The sequence below is a fragment of the Schistocerca nitens genome, chromosome 5 (assembly GCF_023898315.1).
Source record: "Schistocerca nitens isolate TAMUIC-IGC-003100 chromosome 5, iqSchNite1.1, whole genome shotgun sequence".
Taxonomy (NCBI): Eukaryota; Metazoa; Arthropoda; class Insecta; order Orthoptera; family Acrididae; genus Schistocerca; species Schistocerca nitens.
Genome location: NC_064618.1, coordinates 201,118,129 through 201,134,209, shown reverse-complemented (window position 1 = coordinate 201,134,209; position 16,081 = coordinate 201,118,129). Strand labels below are relative to the sequence as shown.

The 16,081-nt window shown below is 41.1% G+C and overlaps 1 pseudogene; it reads left to right on the top strand.

The window, feature by feature from the left end:
• The first annotated feature begins 160 nt into the window (after positions 1 to 160).
• LOC126261396 (U6 spliceosomal RNA) lies at positions 161 to 258 on the top strand (annotated as a pseudogene).
• The last annotated feature ends 15,823 nt before the right edge of the window (positions 259 to 16,081 follow it).

Sequence of the window (16,081 nt, the reverse complement as noted above, 5' to 3'; positions counted from 1 at the left end):
ATGACTCGACCTATTTCCATATATTCGGTTTTCTCTTGGTTAATCAAAACCCCCATTTTGCTGGCACTGTGCCTGAGAGATCTGTACATGTCTTTCAGTTCTTCCTCAGTTTCCCTCAGCAACACTATATCATCTGCATGAGCCAGGAGTTTTACTTCACAGTATATACCGCACATTGAAATTACAAAGATACGTAGGAGATTAGCATAGCGCCTGCTCAAGGATAACAAGCAAAATCGTGAAGCTTCCTATGTTTTCGAACCGGGCTTATAAACAACGCGTTTGCTGAAATTTTTGAAATGCAAATACAGGCAGACGTAGATACCCTAGAAAGAGAGTAAGGAATAATAACCAACCAAACACACACAACTGATAGCCATGCAAGAGGTCAGGAATTGAGCCCTTCTAACAACACCTAGCGAAATGAGGGCCAAGTTTAAAAATCTAAAGAACGATACAGCATCTGGGGCGTATGCAGTAATAAATGAACAACTCTGGACAGTACCTAGAAAACCACTTGTGCTGCTGACTATAATCTAGGCTAGCTGCTTGCTCAGTTCATATTTTCCAGAAAAATGGCAGTGAGCACACTCCATTTCCAGTCAAAACCTAAGGAAAGACTTAACCTGCCAGCCACATTCCGATCAGGTATTTGAGCAGATCTGGAGAAGCGTTCGAAAGAATCGTTAAGGACAGGCTACACGACATTTTAACTCAAAAAACGAAACGATTCGGCCAGAGTAGTATAGGTTCCAGGTGAAGATTTCGGCAGAGCTCCAACTGTCGAGAATTACTGAATACTCACGAAGAACTTCAGTACAGGAAGCTGGACCGCTGCTGTTTTTGTAGACGTGGAACACACCTATGATAAAGTCAGGCGTGAGAAATTGTTCCAGAAGATGATACACCAAACAGCGATCCCAGAGTGTCGTATTAAATTTATAGCGAGCTCTCTCTCCAACAGAAAAATACGAGCGCAAACTGAACGCATCAGATCGGACATAAAACTCGTCGTATTTCCCCAAGGATTAGGCTTGTCGTCACTCATATTTAGAATCTACTTCAACGACAGGCTGGTGATGGCAAACGTTCAACTGGCGCAGTTCGCAGATAACACTGCGAAGTTCACGAGTGGACACCTACGTAAGGAGGCTGCAGACGCAATCAGATCTCAGCACAGAGTGGTCCAGTCATGACAAGCATAAAATTAACCTGGCCAAAACAACGGAAATATCCTTTAGCAAAAACCTTCCACAACAGAGACGAGAGAGGTACACTATGTGATCAAAAATATCCGGGCACTTGGCTGAAAATGACTTACAAGTTCGTGGAGTCCTCCATCGGTAATGCTGGAATTCAGTATGGTGCTGGCCCACCCTTAGCCTTGATGACAGCTTCCATTCTAGCAGGCATACGTTCAGTAAGGTGCTGGAAGGCTTCTTGGTGAATGGGAGCCCATTTTTCACGGAGTGCTGCACTGAGGAGAGGTATCGATGTCGGTGGTGGGGCCTGGCACGAAGTCGACGTTCCAAACCATCCCAAAGGTGTCTATAGGATTCAGGTTAGGACTCTGTGCAGCCCAGTCCATTACAGGGATGTTATTGTAGTGTAACCATTCCGCCACAGGCCGTGCATTATGAACAGGTGCTCGATCGTGCTGAAAGATGCAATCGCTATCCCCGAATTGCTCTTCAACAGTGGGAGCAAGATGGTGCGTAAAACATCATTATAGGCCTGTGCTGTGACAGTGGCACGTGAAACTATAAGGGGTGCAAGCCTCCTCCATAAAAAAAACACGACCATAACACCACCGTCTCCGAATTTTACTGTTGTCACTACACACACTGGTAGATGACGTTAACCGGGCGTTCGCCATACCCACACCCTGCCATCGGATCGCCACATTGTATACCGTGATTCGTCACTCCACACTACGTTTTTCCACTGTTCAATCGTCCAATGTATACGCTTCTTACACCAACATTTACCGGCATGATGTGTGGCTTATGAGCAGCCGCTCGACCATGAACTCAAAGTTTTCTCACCTCCCGCCTAACTGTCATAGTACTTGCAGTGGATCCTGATGCAGTTTGGAATTCCTGTAATATGGTCTGGATAGATGTCTGCCTATTACACATTACGACCCTCTTCAACTGTCGGCGGTCTCTGTCAGTCAACAGACGAGGTCGGCCTGTTCGCTTTCGTGCTTTACGTGTCCCTTCACGTTTCCACTTCACTGTCACATCGGAAACAGTGGACCTAGGGATGTTTAGGAGTGTGGAAATTGCGCGTACAGATGTATGACACATGTGAGACCGAATCACCTGACCACGTTCAAAGCTCGTGAGTTCCAGCGCCCCATTCTGCTCTCTCACGATGTCTAAGGGCTGCTGAGGTCGCTGATATGGGGTACCTGGCAGTCCAATGCACCTAATATGAAAAACGTATGTTTTCGGGGGAGTCCGGATGCTTTTGATCACATAGTGTATCTTGGAGCGCAGCTGTTAAATACTTCGGAGTCACACTGGATCAGAACCTCTTTTTCCAAAGACGAGTGCTGGATTTAGAAACGAATGTCTCTGTCATGGTGACGGAAGTAATGCCACTGTTCTGCAATATGGAGCTCAACATCTCAACACAGTTAGGCTATACAAGGCAACGGTGTTAGCAAAAATGCTTATGGGAGCGCTTCATATAGTCTCGCTAGAAAGACCGAAACAAGATCACGACCAGGTACAAAAAAATAAAGTCCTTCAGTGGATACACATGAATCCAGACATTGCAAGAGGAGCACAATTTCGAACCTATTGTGGAAATGATCACACTTATGTCCACAAAAATTAATGACAATTTAGGCCAACTACGACGTGTTATACATTACGTCTGAAAAGTTGAAATACCAGAGCAGAACCCTGGGATTTGTGCAGAGTCACCAAGGCTTTAGTTGAATAGGGATTTATAAATGAGATACTACAAATAAACAAACCGTCGAAGGAAAGACATGCCCATGTACTTTGAACAGGGAGTTCATAAAAGGTTATGACCTTGGTTTCTACGCCCCGAAATGTTACCTATTTATTTTAAATATGACCCATATGTGAAACAGAGTAATCTGATTCAAATTATTTACGTTTAGAAGTCGGGAGGACATTCACAAAACGCTACCCAATAATAAAATGGAGGGTTAATCTCACTTCACTCAGACAAAACTGAAACTATAATTCTCGCTGTAGATCTCAGGCTGTTACTAGCTATGCATGTCAAGGAATTGTATCTTATAGATACAATTCGTGCAGTGCAATTGTTTTTGCAGTCTGCGGCCTTTATCACCTTATATTAGTCTGAAAACCCTGAGCTACACTGGTGGCAGTAGTTATCTCGATGTTTCCATCTCCACTGGTTCGCGTCTCGACTTTCGACAACAGCACAAACTTACCTACACAACTAAAGATTTTATTCGATGAAACTGCAGTTTTTGCTCAAGGCAGGATACTTCCACACAGTTTAAGGTAAATTAAAACGAATGTGGTACTTTTCGACAATATGGTCCTTGAGTAAACACATGTGGAAATATGGAAGAGTGGAAGGTTAATTTGTCAAAGGCCATGGAAAGTGATGATAAGCTCGTAAAAATTCCAGTTAAGCCGAAGGCCATGTAATGACCAGAATTTGTGTGGAACATAATGTATTTCATGTACACCTACAATTCGACGACAATTCCTAACATTGCCACTGGATGCAACAGCTAAAATAAAATCATCCCCTATTAATGGTAATGCCTGATACGTTATTTTGCAAGTGGCAGAACAATGACATAAGCAACCTGAAACATTGGACGACTGTATGAAATTTGGATTTTGATCCCTGCGTTTTGCGTTTGTAATGAAGCTCAACGTACAAACAAAGACCTAACGTTCCCCATGTTGAAATCGACTGGAGAACACATCGTAGGAAGAAACCTAACTCTTCGTCACCTGAGAAGTCACGTAAAATACAACACGCGGATGCGGTACCTGTGTGCAAAGCAACAATCTCAACACAATCCACGATGAAGGTGGATGAATTTGGCCGTTTTAATATCATAAGACCAAGCGTCCATACTGCCAGTCAGATCGGCATATAGTCATCTCGGCAGTGGCAAGAAGCCTGTGCCTCTGGATGCCGGCCACGATCCTTGTGAAAACGAATTCTGCTGGAAAGCTTCACTTTTGGTTGCTTCGTGTCAAAGTTCACACGACTTGTCAAGACAAAACTTGTGGTTTCCACCCAGAGATATGTTACCCCAGCCACAGATTTACATTACTAGACTGGTAACATCACATACGGTGCCATTGGCGCAATTGAAGCCAGCACTTCGCGCTCACCGCTATATTACGATTCCAAAGGACATGTCAACAATTGTTTGTGTACTGATGAAACAGTCTTAAGAATCAGGGATGAACTGGTATAATTACGTTACCTTTAGAGTTTTGACGCAAAGGTAAATACATGCGTACTGTTTGGCTGCAATTTTTCGTACAGCAAATGGAAAAAACAAGTAAAGTAATATTTCTCATTGCATCCGTAAGTAGAAATATCCTACGGATATTTGTTTTTGTACTGTACGTAATCCTAAACAATTACATTACAGTTTGTCTTACAGAAGTACCACCAGTCTTTAAATAGTGTATTTACATTTTACGGATTTTGACTAATTTCATATTTATAGTGAAATTTTCCCTCTGCAGTGAAGTGTGCGCTGATATGAATCTAGCAGATTAAAATTGTGTGCCGGACCCATCTGCCATCTGACCTACCCAAGCAGTACTTACGAGCAGTCCTCACACCTTTAATTCCGCTAGTACCTTGTCTCCTACCTTCCAGACTTAGCAGAATCTCTCCTGTGTACCATGCAGACGCCTTTCAATTGTATTGGAACATTCTTTACACTAAACAATACTACGATACGTTATGTAGCAGAATTATAAAACTCAGTGTCATAATAATATAAAGTAGTTGAGCTTCTTTTAATATTTTTTGCATCTGCTGCATTTCAGTTGCTTAATTTTTTGGAGGACTGTACCAGTCATTTTTGTTCCTAAAAAGCTTTAATTCGATCGTAAATGGTTACAAACTTGAGCTATCTACGAACTCATCTAATCTGTCAAAGAATTTGTTAACTTCTTCCTCGTCGAAAACTGCTGCTCGCCGCGTACTCATGGATTTCGCCGTCGTCGGCATCATGTTTTCATGTCATTTCATAAAATGGTAGGAACAGTATTTTTTCGTTTCCTTTCTCTGCTAGTAAATCGATATTTTATTTTCAGTTGCTTTTTAGATATGTACACCAGTTTTAAAGAACCAATTTTAGTCAGAGGCATAAGCTGGCTACCTAAATTTTAATTCGATAGTAGAATGCTGTTTCCTGTTGAAAGCAATCTGTTGAAGAAACATCTTTCACCTTAACTATCACTAAGCTCTAGTTGTAATCCACTAACATGGTGCCAGAACTCTCACTGTTCTCTTCTGCTAGGGAAGTTGCGTAACTGGCTGCACAGTAGAGGAATATCTGCACGGAGTACTTTGAAGGAAAACCCTGTCGACCAATCAGGCGAATGGAAGGTCGAAGTTTGAATTCGCTTGGCCAGGTGGATGAACACAAAAATCTTCTGCTAAGACAAGCTTTATGCTGCAACACGAGCTAACCTGGTTCTATTTGTTAAGTTCACATGGTTTTTTATTGTAGTTTGCCGAGATGGCCATTTCATAAGTTTGTATTACATTCATACTTTTTCAACTCTGCAGGTATGTCACTTTGTGGCCAATGCTAGACTTGTTGTTCCGGTGTAGGCTTTGTTAACTGTACAAGAGTCAATATGAGTCTTTCATTAAGTCATCTGTGGGTATAGGTAATGCTTTTACCGCTCACTGGATAATATCACGTGGATTTAAGAATATATGTGATTATTTTGTTCTGTTTTTGATAATACCGGTTTCTGTAACCCACGTGGTGCCTTGGAAGATATGTGCAACTTTGTTACTCAATTTCCATTCTTATTTATTGAATAAAAACGGTCGTACATTTCAAAGTACTTCTTAATTTATTATCTCCTAAAGTCATTTACAAAATTTTCCGATCTTCGTGGTCAGCACTCATGTGCTCACTTATCCGTTGGTTCATTTCGTAGTTGATGAGAGCACAATTCTTTGAATACGTTCTGCCTTCGGTGGAACTGCTATCACATTAAACTGCCATTGGCGGACAGTACTCTTCTTTGTTTGGGTGCGTATTACAGCCAATATAAAATAGATTTCAGTTGCTGAGATCCTCGAGGTTCGTGCTGTGGTTCTGAGAATATCGAGATTAGTTACTGTGATTCATGCCGACTATTATCAGCTGTTAGCCAATACACGCTGCAGTTTACATCCGAATATCACGCGTTTTCCCTATAAGATAAGACGCATCCACACTTACAATTGTACTGGCATAAGTGAACATCTTGGTTATAGCCTTGCACTTTTTAACACACGTCATAGGTCCCTTAGTACAGTTTGTAGCATTATGAAAGACTGGTCGCTGCCTGTTAGTACATGAGACGAAATCGGTTCGCTTTGATGTTTTTTCAACTGTCAATTTTTTTTTATTAAGGGGAATATTTCGTGGTATTAATACTGAGGACATACTAGTGAGGTACTTCAGTTAAGCTCAAAGAAACAGTAGGCTGAATTTTGTCTTTAGTGGATGCTGTTGAACTCTGTGAGTATTCCTTTATATGGCATAGAAAAATTTCCGCCACCAGTCACAATAAAAGTTATTTATTCGTCACACGACCGGTTTCAAGTTTGTTCCCGTCTTCAGGTGTTTATACATTGATGTACATGTTTATATTGCTGGAGATCGCTGTTTCAATACAAAGAAAATTATTTGTTCGTGACTAAACACATACAAGTGAAACAATTGTAAGTGGCAAAGCAACATTTGTCGAAAATATATATGTATTTACATAAAGATGAAATATCGTTACTATTATTATGCTGTGGTGACAGTTTTTCCACTGAGGTGGACATTTGTTACCATTTTCACGTCCATGTTTCAGTTTTTTTTTAATATAGCTGCATATTTCACTACTGTGTCGTGAACTCGTGATATACACTGTGTTTACGTTCAAACATATAGATTATGGTCAAAGAACTTAGACATAGGAGGTTCAAAGATGTTTCTCATACAGAAACATGTATATGGTCAAAGAACTTAGAATAGGAAGTGCAAAGATGTTGCACACATAGAAACGTAAAAAGCTACTATAAATTGCGACATTTTTGATTCAGATTATGAAATTTTGGATCCACATTATGCACTTTTTGACCCACATTTTTATCAGAGAACTTAGATCTAGGAAATACAATGACGTTATACGTATGAAATTACTGAGAGCTATTACATATACGACAGTTAGAACTATTGTGTGCCACACTGTGGTCAGAGAACTTCGATCTAGGATGTACAATGATGTGATAAACATTTTTGAAAGCTACTACAAATTACGAAAACGATAGTTAAAACTAGTGTTTGCACTATGACTTTTACAAATTACGATAATGACATTTTAACTGTTGTATGTTTGCTATGTCGAATTTCCTAGCATATTACTTTGTTATTAGATATCAGAGTATAATGAGTTTTGGTCTTTGAATGTATCATGAAATATGTGGAGATAAGATTTGTTTGCAATCTCCACTTGTTCCTTGAGAGTAAGGTGTGGTGAGTTAGAACTGTGGATGTAAATTTCTAGCTCTTCGAGCAGATTGAATTTCTTTCCTTTGTTGACAGTGTGACGTATTTGAATTTTGTCCTTATTGGATGTGACTGAGTGACCATAGCCTTTTAGATGAATTGCAATGATGAATTTGACAAAGATATTTAGCCGGAATGCATCCACATGCTCACGGTATCTTGTAATGAAATTCCTTCCAGTTTGGCCTATGTAGAACTGTGGACAACTGTCACATAAAAGTTTGTAAATACCTGTTTTGCGGTGGCAATGGTTATTTGTCTTACTGTCGTGGATCATGTGCTGTTGTAGATTGTTGATAGTGCTGAAAGAACTTTGAATATCAGTTTCCTCGCAGAGGTTGCCAATTTGGTATGAAATTTTACCTATAAATGGTATGTGGGCCAGTGTGCTTTTTCTTTCTTGTGAATCTGATTTAGGAGGGGTGGATTGTTTCTTCTTGATTTTTTTTAGAGTTTATCAATTACGTCTGGGTTGTATCCACTTCTGCGTGCAATTTCTTTGACAATGTTAATTCCTTCTCGTTCATCGTAGGAGCTGAGTGGGATTTTATGTATATGATAAAGTGCAGATCTGAAGAATACCACTTTGTGTTTTACTGGATGACAGGAGGAGTTGTTAATGACAACATCACTAGCGGTGGGTTTTCTGTAAATCTGAAAGGCATGTTTGTTGTTTACATTATATATTGTAAGGTGAAGGAAATTGATTCCTTTATCTACTTGATGTTCTACGGAGAAGTTGATGTTGTTGTGAATGTAGCTAAACTTTAAAAAACGGAAACAGAAACGTGGTAATGGTAACAAATGTGCATCTATGTGGAACAACTGTCACCACAGCATAATTATAATAAGAATACTTCATCTTTATGTAAGTACAGATACATTTTCGACAAATGCTGGCTTCCTATTTACAGTTGTTCCATTGGTATCTGATTAGTCATTAGCAAACAATTTTCTTTGTATTCAAACAGTGATCTGCGGCAATATAAACATGTATCTGGATGTATAAACACCATAGGATGGGCAGAACCCCTAAACCGCTTGTGTGACGAATAAATAATCTTTTATTGTGGCTGGTATCGGAAATTTTTCTGTACCATATAATAGTAGGCTACTTTCTCTGTTCATCAATGAATGTTCTTGGGAAGAAACTTAATGCACATAAATCATGTTTCATGGCCACGTTTTTGTTTTCATGTAAAGCCTTAAGTCTACCATCTGATGCACTTCCTGCAAATGAATATTTCTCACTCGCTTTTCTGGTGGTCATTTCAAGAGGTCTTATTATTTATAGGAATTCTTCATAATATTTTCAACCCATTTTTGACTTCTCCGTCTTTTTCAGTGGCAGAAAAAACAGCAAAAATTTAAGTTTCTATGCTATCTGTTTTGTGCAGTACAACCCGAAATTTTGTTGTTTCACCCAGAACACAGTGGGTGCTACTTTCATGTTGACATTGCTACCACTTGAGCGAGGCTATGTCACGGCCCACAATATAAAGAATAACATCGGTTGTATCTAAAGATAATATTACTTACTTCCAAACAAAACACAAAATTCCGAAGTGAGTTCGTGCTCCTTTACCTCAGATTAGTTCTTTGCTAGTGATACTAAGTAGAGTCTCGATTATCCGACCTAAACAGGTCGCGGTGAGGTCGGACAAGCGAAAAGGTAGGATAACGCGGAAAATAATACAAAATCAAACACGAAAATTAAACTAAAGTAGGCCAAATGAGTTAAACATTTAATACAATACAAATCAAATTAGACTGAATAGATATTTACTGTGTGAAGAAATTAGTGATTGTCTTTTGTTTGCCTGCTGTTTGCCGTTTTTTTTTTTGCCACTAAATCACATAGTCTCTTAAGAAGTAAAACCTCGGTAGACGATGTTTCCTCCAGTTGCTCTACATATTTTAAAGCAGTTTCTAAGGCCTTGTGTCCTTCGTTGTGAGACATCTTGGGCGCACATTCCTCCACTACATCCGCTTCTTCGTCTTCTTCTTTATCGTTTACCGTGTTAACTATTTCTCCATCTGTCACTTCAAATTCTTCATCTTGGACAATCCATTCATTTTTGTCATCTTCTGTGGCGTCAGCACATCTCGGAACTTTCCGTAACAATGAAAGCAGGGTATTATTTTCTGGTTCGGTCTACTGCTGTAGATTTCCATCATCTGGAGAATTTTCTTGATTTTCCTGTAGCAAAATTTTCTAGGATTTTGCAATTGTATTTGCTCCATGAAGATTTTGCAATTGTATTTTGCACTCGCGACCGTTCTTTTAGAGCCTCCCCGGTTACTCGACCGTGCGTTTTGCGTGGCTCCTCGCTATTAACTCGCCCTGTCTTCCCGAAGGATAAGAGAGACACCCCACCCCTTTCTCCCTCATCCAATAAGGACTCTTCTCTCGTTTCTTACGCTATTAAAATCGCAATATCAAGAAGAAATGCAGATGATAAACGGGTATTCATTGGTCAAACATATTATACTAGAACTGACATGTGATTACATTTGCACGCAATTTGGGTGCATAGAACCTGAGAAATCAGTACCCATAACGACCACCTCTGGCCGTAATAACGGCCTTGATACGCCTGGGCATTGAGTCAAACAGAAGCGTGTACAGGTACAGCTGCCCATGCAGCTTCAACACGATACCACAGCTCATCAAGAGTATGTTGTTGTTGTTGTGGTCTTCAGTCCTTAGACTCGTTTGGTGCAGCTCTCCATGCTACCCTATCCTGTGGTAGCTTCTTCATCTCCCAGTACTTACTGCAACACACATCCTTCTGAATCTGCTTAGTGTATTCATCTCTTGGTCTCCCTCTACGATTTTTACCCTCCACGCTGCCCTCCAATGATAAATTTGTGATCCCTTGATGCCTCAGAACATGTCCTACTAACTGGTCCCTTCTTTTTGTCAAGTTGTGCCACATACTCCTCCTCTCCACAATTCTATTCAATACTTCATCATTAGTTATGTGATCTACCCACGTTATCTTCAGCATTCTTCTGTAGCACCACATTTCGAAAGCTTCTATTCTCTTCTTGTCCAAACTATTTATCGTCCACGTTTCACTTCCATACATGGCTACACTCCATACAAATACTTTCAGAAACGATTTCCTGACACTCAAATCTATACTCGATGTTAACAAATTTCTCTTCTTCAGAAACGCTTTCCTTGCCATTGCCAGTCTACATTTTATACCTTCTCTACTTCGACCATCATCAGCTATTTTCCTCCCCAAATAGCAAAACTCCTTTACTACTTTAAGTGTCTCATTTCCCAATCTAATTCCCTCAGCATCACCCGACTTAATTCGACTACATTCCATTATCCTCGTTTTGCTTTTGTTGATGTTCATCTTATATCCTCCTTTCAAGACACTGTCCATTCCGTTCAACTGCTCTTCCTGGTCCTTTACTGTCTCTGATAGAATTACAATGTCATCGGCGAACCTTAAAGTTTTTATTTCTTCTCCATGGATTTTAATACCTACTCCGAATTTTTCTTTTGTTTCCTTTACTTCTTGCTCAATATACAGATTGAATAACATCGGGGAGAGGCTACAACCCTGTCTCACTCCCTTCCCAACCACTGCTTCCCTTTCATGCCCCTCGACTCTTATAACTGCCATCTGGTTTCTGTACAAATTGTAAATAACCTTGCGCTCCCTGTATTTTACCCCTGCTACCTTTAGAATTTGAAAGAGAGTATTCCAGTCAACATTGTCAAAAGCTTTCTCTAAGTCTACAAATGCTAGAAACGTAGGTTTGCCTTTTCTTAATCTTTCTTCTAAGATAAGTCGTAAGGTCAGTATTGCCTCACGTGTTCCAATATTTCTACGGAATCCAAACTGATCTTCCCCGAAGTCGGCTTCTACCAGTTTTTCCATTCGTCTGTAAAGAATTTGCGTAAGTATTTTGCAGCTGTGACTTATTAAACTGATAGTTCGGTAATTTTCACATCTGTCAACACCTGCTTTCTTTGGAATTGGAGTTATTATATTCTTCTTGAAGTCTGAGGGTATTTCGCCTGTCTCATACATCTTGCTCACCACATGGTAGAGTTTTGTCAGGACTGGCTCTCCCAAGGCCATCAGCAGTTCTAATCGAATGTTGTCTACTCTGGGGCCTTGTTTCGACTCAGGTCATTCAGTGCTCTGTCAAACTCTTCACGCAGTATCGTATCTCCCATTTCATCTTCATCTACATCCTCTTCCATTTCCATAATATTGTCCTCAAGTACATCGCCCTTGTATAGACCCTCTACATACTCCTTCCACCTTTCTGCTTTCCCTTCTTTGCTTGGAACTGAGTTTCCATCTGAGCTCTTGATATTCATACAAGTGGTTCTCTTTTCTCCAGAGGTCTCTTTAATTTTCCTGTAGCCAATATCTATCTTAACCCTAGTGAGATAAGCCTCTACATCCTTACATTTGTCCTCTAGCCATCCCTGCTTAGCCATTTTGCACTTCCTGTGGATCTCATTTTTGAGACGTCTGTATTCCTTTTTGCCTGCTTCATTCACTGCATTTTTATATTTTCTCCTTTCATCAATTAAGTTCAATATTTTTTCTGTTACCCAAGGTGTTTTACTAGCCCTCGTCTTTTTACCTACTTGTTCCTCTGCTGCCTTCATTACTTCACGCCTCAGGGCTACCCATTCTTCTTCTACTGTACTTCTTTCCCCCATTCCTGTCAATTGTTCCCTTATGCTCTCCCTGAAACTCTGTACAACCTCTGGTTCTTTCAGTTTATCCAGGTCCCATCTCCTTAAATTCTCACCTTTTTGCAGTTTCTTCAGTTTTAATCTACAGTTCATAACCAATAGATTGTGGTCAGAGTCCACATCTGCCCCTGGAAATGTCTTACAATTTAAAACCTGGTTCCTAAATCTCTGTCTTACCATTATATAATCTATCTGATACCTTCTAGTATCTCTAGGTCTCTTCCATGTATACAACCTTTTTTCATGATTCTTGAACCAAGTGTTAGCTATGATTAAGTTATGCTCTGTGCAAAACTCTACCAGGCGGCTTCCTCTTTCATTTCTTAGCCCCAATCCATATTCACCTACTATGTTTCCTTCTATCCCTTTTCCTACTCTCGAATTCCAGTCACCCATGACTATTAAATTTTCGTCTCCCTTCACTACCTGAATAATTTCTTTTATCTCATCATACATTTCTTCAATTTCTTCATCATCTGCAGATAAACTTGTACAACTGTCGTAGGCGTGGGCTTCGTGTCTATCGTGGCCACAATAATGCGTTCACTATGCTGTTTGTAGTAGCTTACCCGCACTCCTATTTTTTTATTCATTATTAAACCTACTCCTGCATTACCCCTATTTGCTTTTGTGTTTATAACCCTGTATTCACCTGACCAAAAGTCTTGTTCCTCCTGCCACCGAACTTCACTAATTCCCACTATATCTAACTTTAACCTATCCATTTCCCTTTTTAAATTTTCTAATCTACCTACCCGGTTAAGGGATCTGACATTCCACGCTCCGATCCGTAGAATGCCAGTTTTCTATCTCCTGATAACGACGTCCTCCTGAGTAGTCCCCGCCCGCAGATCCGAATGGGGAACTATTTTACCTCCGGAATATTTTACCCAAGAGGACGCCATCATCATTTATCCATACAGTAAACCTGCATGCCCTCGGGAAAAATTACGGCCGTAATTTCCTCTTGCTTTCAGCCGTTCGCAGTACCAGCACAGCAAGAGTGGTGACTGGCGTATTGTGACGAGCCAGTTGCTCGACCGCCATTGACCAGACGTTTTCAATTGGTGCGAGATCTGGAGAATGTGCTGGCCAGGGCAGCAGTCGAACATTTTCTGAATCCAGAAGAGCCCGTAAAGGACCTGCCACATGCGGTCGTGCATTATCCTGCTGAAATGTGGGTTTCGCAGGGATCGAATGAAGGGTAGAGCCACGGGTCGTAACACATATGAAATGTAACGTCCACTGTTCAAAGTGCCGTCAGTGTGAACAAGAGGTGACCGAGACGTGTAACCAATGGCACCCCATACCATCACGCCGGGTGATACGCCAGTATGGCGATGACGAATACACGCTTCCAATGTGCGTTCACCGCGATGTCACCAAACACGGATGCGACCATCGTGATACTGTAAACAGAACCTGGATTCATCCGAAAAAATAACGTTTTGCCATTCGTGCAGCCAGGTTCGTCGTTGAGTACACCATCGCAGGCGCTCCTGTCTGTGATGCAGCGTTAAGGGTAACCGCAACCATGGTCTCCGAGCTGATAGTCCATGCTGCTGCAAACGTCGTCGAACTGTTCGTGCAGATGGTTCTTGTCTTGCAAACGTCCCCATCTGTTGACTCAGGGATCGAGACGTAGCTGCACGATCCGTTACAGCCATGCGGATAGGATGCCCGTCATCTCGATTGCTAGTGATACGAGGCCGTTGGGATCCAGCACGGCGTTCCGTATTACCCTCCTGAACCCACCGATTCCCTTTCCTGCTAACAGTCATTGGATCTCGACCAACGCGAGCAGCAATGTCGCGATACGATAAACCGAAATCGCGATAGGCTACAATCCGACCTTTATCAAAGTCGGAAACGTGATAGTACGCATTTCTCCTCCTTACACGAGGCATCACAACTACGTTTCACCAGGCAACGCCCGTCAACTGCTGTTTGTGTATGAGAAATCGACTGGAAACTTTCCTCATGTCAGCACGCTGTAGGTGTCGCCACCGGCGCCATCCTTGTGTGAATGCTCTGAAAAGCTAATCATTTTCATATCACAGCATCTTCTTCCTGCTGATTAATTTTCGCGTCTGTGGCACGTCATTTTCGTGGTGTAGCAATTTTAATGGCCAGTAGTGTATATATCCAAACCTTCAGCCAATGGGCGTTCAGATCGCTGTTGCTAGGCGAATCTGACGTCACGTTTGCGGAGATTGTGACGGAAGTTTGTCTCGGAACACTATCTCAGATTGTAAAATCCTACTCCCGAATAGTCGGATCGTGTCCCTACTAACGTTGCCCAACATTGCCCCCTACAATTTCATCACTAATACTCCTTGCTGACGCTTAATTGTTAAATGCCCATGTAGCCTGGCTGCTACTGAGCATTCCCGATCGCATAAATATGCCTAATACTTGGCTTAAACACGTGAAGGGAATGCAAATGTGCATTACAATGTCCTTGGGTTTGCACCGCTGCTCGATGGGCCAAGTGCGGAAGTTTTGTCTTCTTGAAGCCTAAGTGCGACGTACTCTCTCTGTTGCACGTTAGGTGTCAAGATATGTGACACGCAAACACATCTAACTCACAAGCACACACACCGCACGTCACAGACGAGCTTAATTACGATATAACGTAAAATACAAAATTTCCTTGTTTCTCTTGAGCCACACACTGTATGCAGCGTGACTGGAAAATAACGGTTCTGATTTCCTTGCTACGTGTCGGTCTCAAATGTTTCGTAACAATAAAAGCATTGCGTCTCTACTTTACTTTTCACCTGAGAATTAAGTGAAAGAATACAGTAAGTTGCCGGCCTGTGTGGCCGAGCGGTTCTAGGCGCTTCAGTCTGGAACCACGCGACCGCTACGGTCGCAGGTTCGAATCCTGCCTCGGGCATGGATGTGTGTGATGTTCTTAGGTTAGTTAGGTTTAAGTAGTTCTAAGTTCTAGGGGACTGATGACCACAGATGTTAAGTCCCATAGTGCCCAGAGCCATTTGAAACATATAGTAGGTTCTATTAGTCAAGAAAGAGATTTTCTATATATTTCATTTAAATGAAGCTTTCTGACTGTATTTAAAGAAAATGGATCATGATTTTAGAATTAAATATTTTGACTGCCTTCATTTATTTCATTCTCAACTGAAGCTTTGAAGATATGGACAAGAGAAGATTTCTGGTACGTGCGCTGTGTTTTTGGAGACAGGGAAATGGAATATTGTTAAATCTTTGAATAAGGGCTTTATATGTGCTGGCATACTCAGAAGTATGGTGTGCCGAAGGTTTCTTCGAACCCCGGTCAGGAAAAAGGATCCGTACCTTTATGGCCACTTGTATTTCCTGACGCCACAGATTCAGCATCACTATCAAAGATCTTAGCCCACGCACATTTTTAAATAGTGTACCCTCTGTCGTGTGTATTTCAACTGCTTGTACATTTCTGTTCGATACGTCAATGTATGATCTAACGTTAGAGGAAGAAAGCGATTATTTTGGTATAAGTGAATTATCATTAAGTATCCCTCAATGTAGATATGATAGAGTCAGTAAAGTGAAATGAAAGTAAA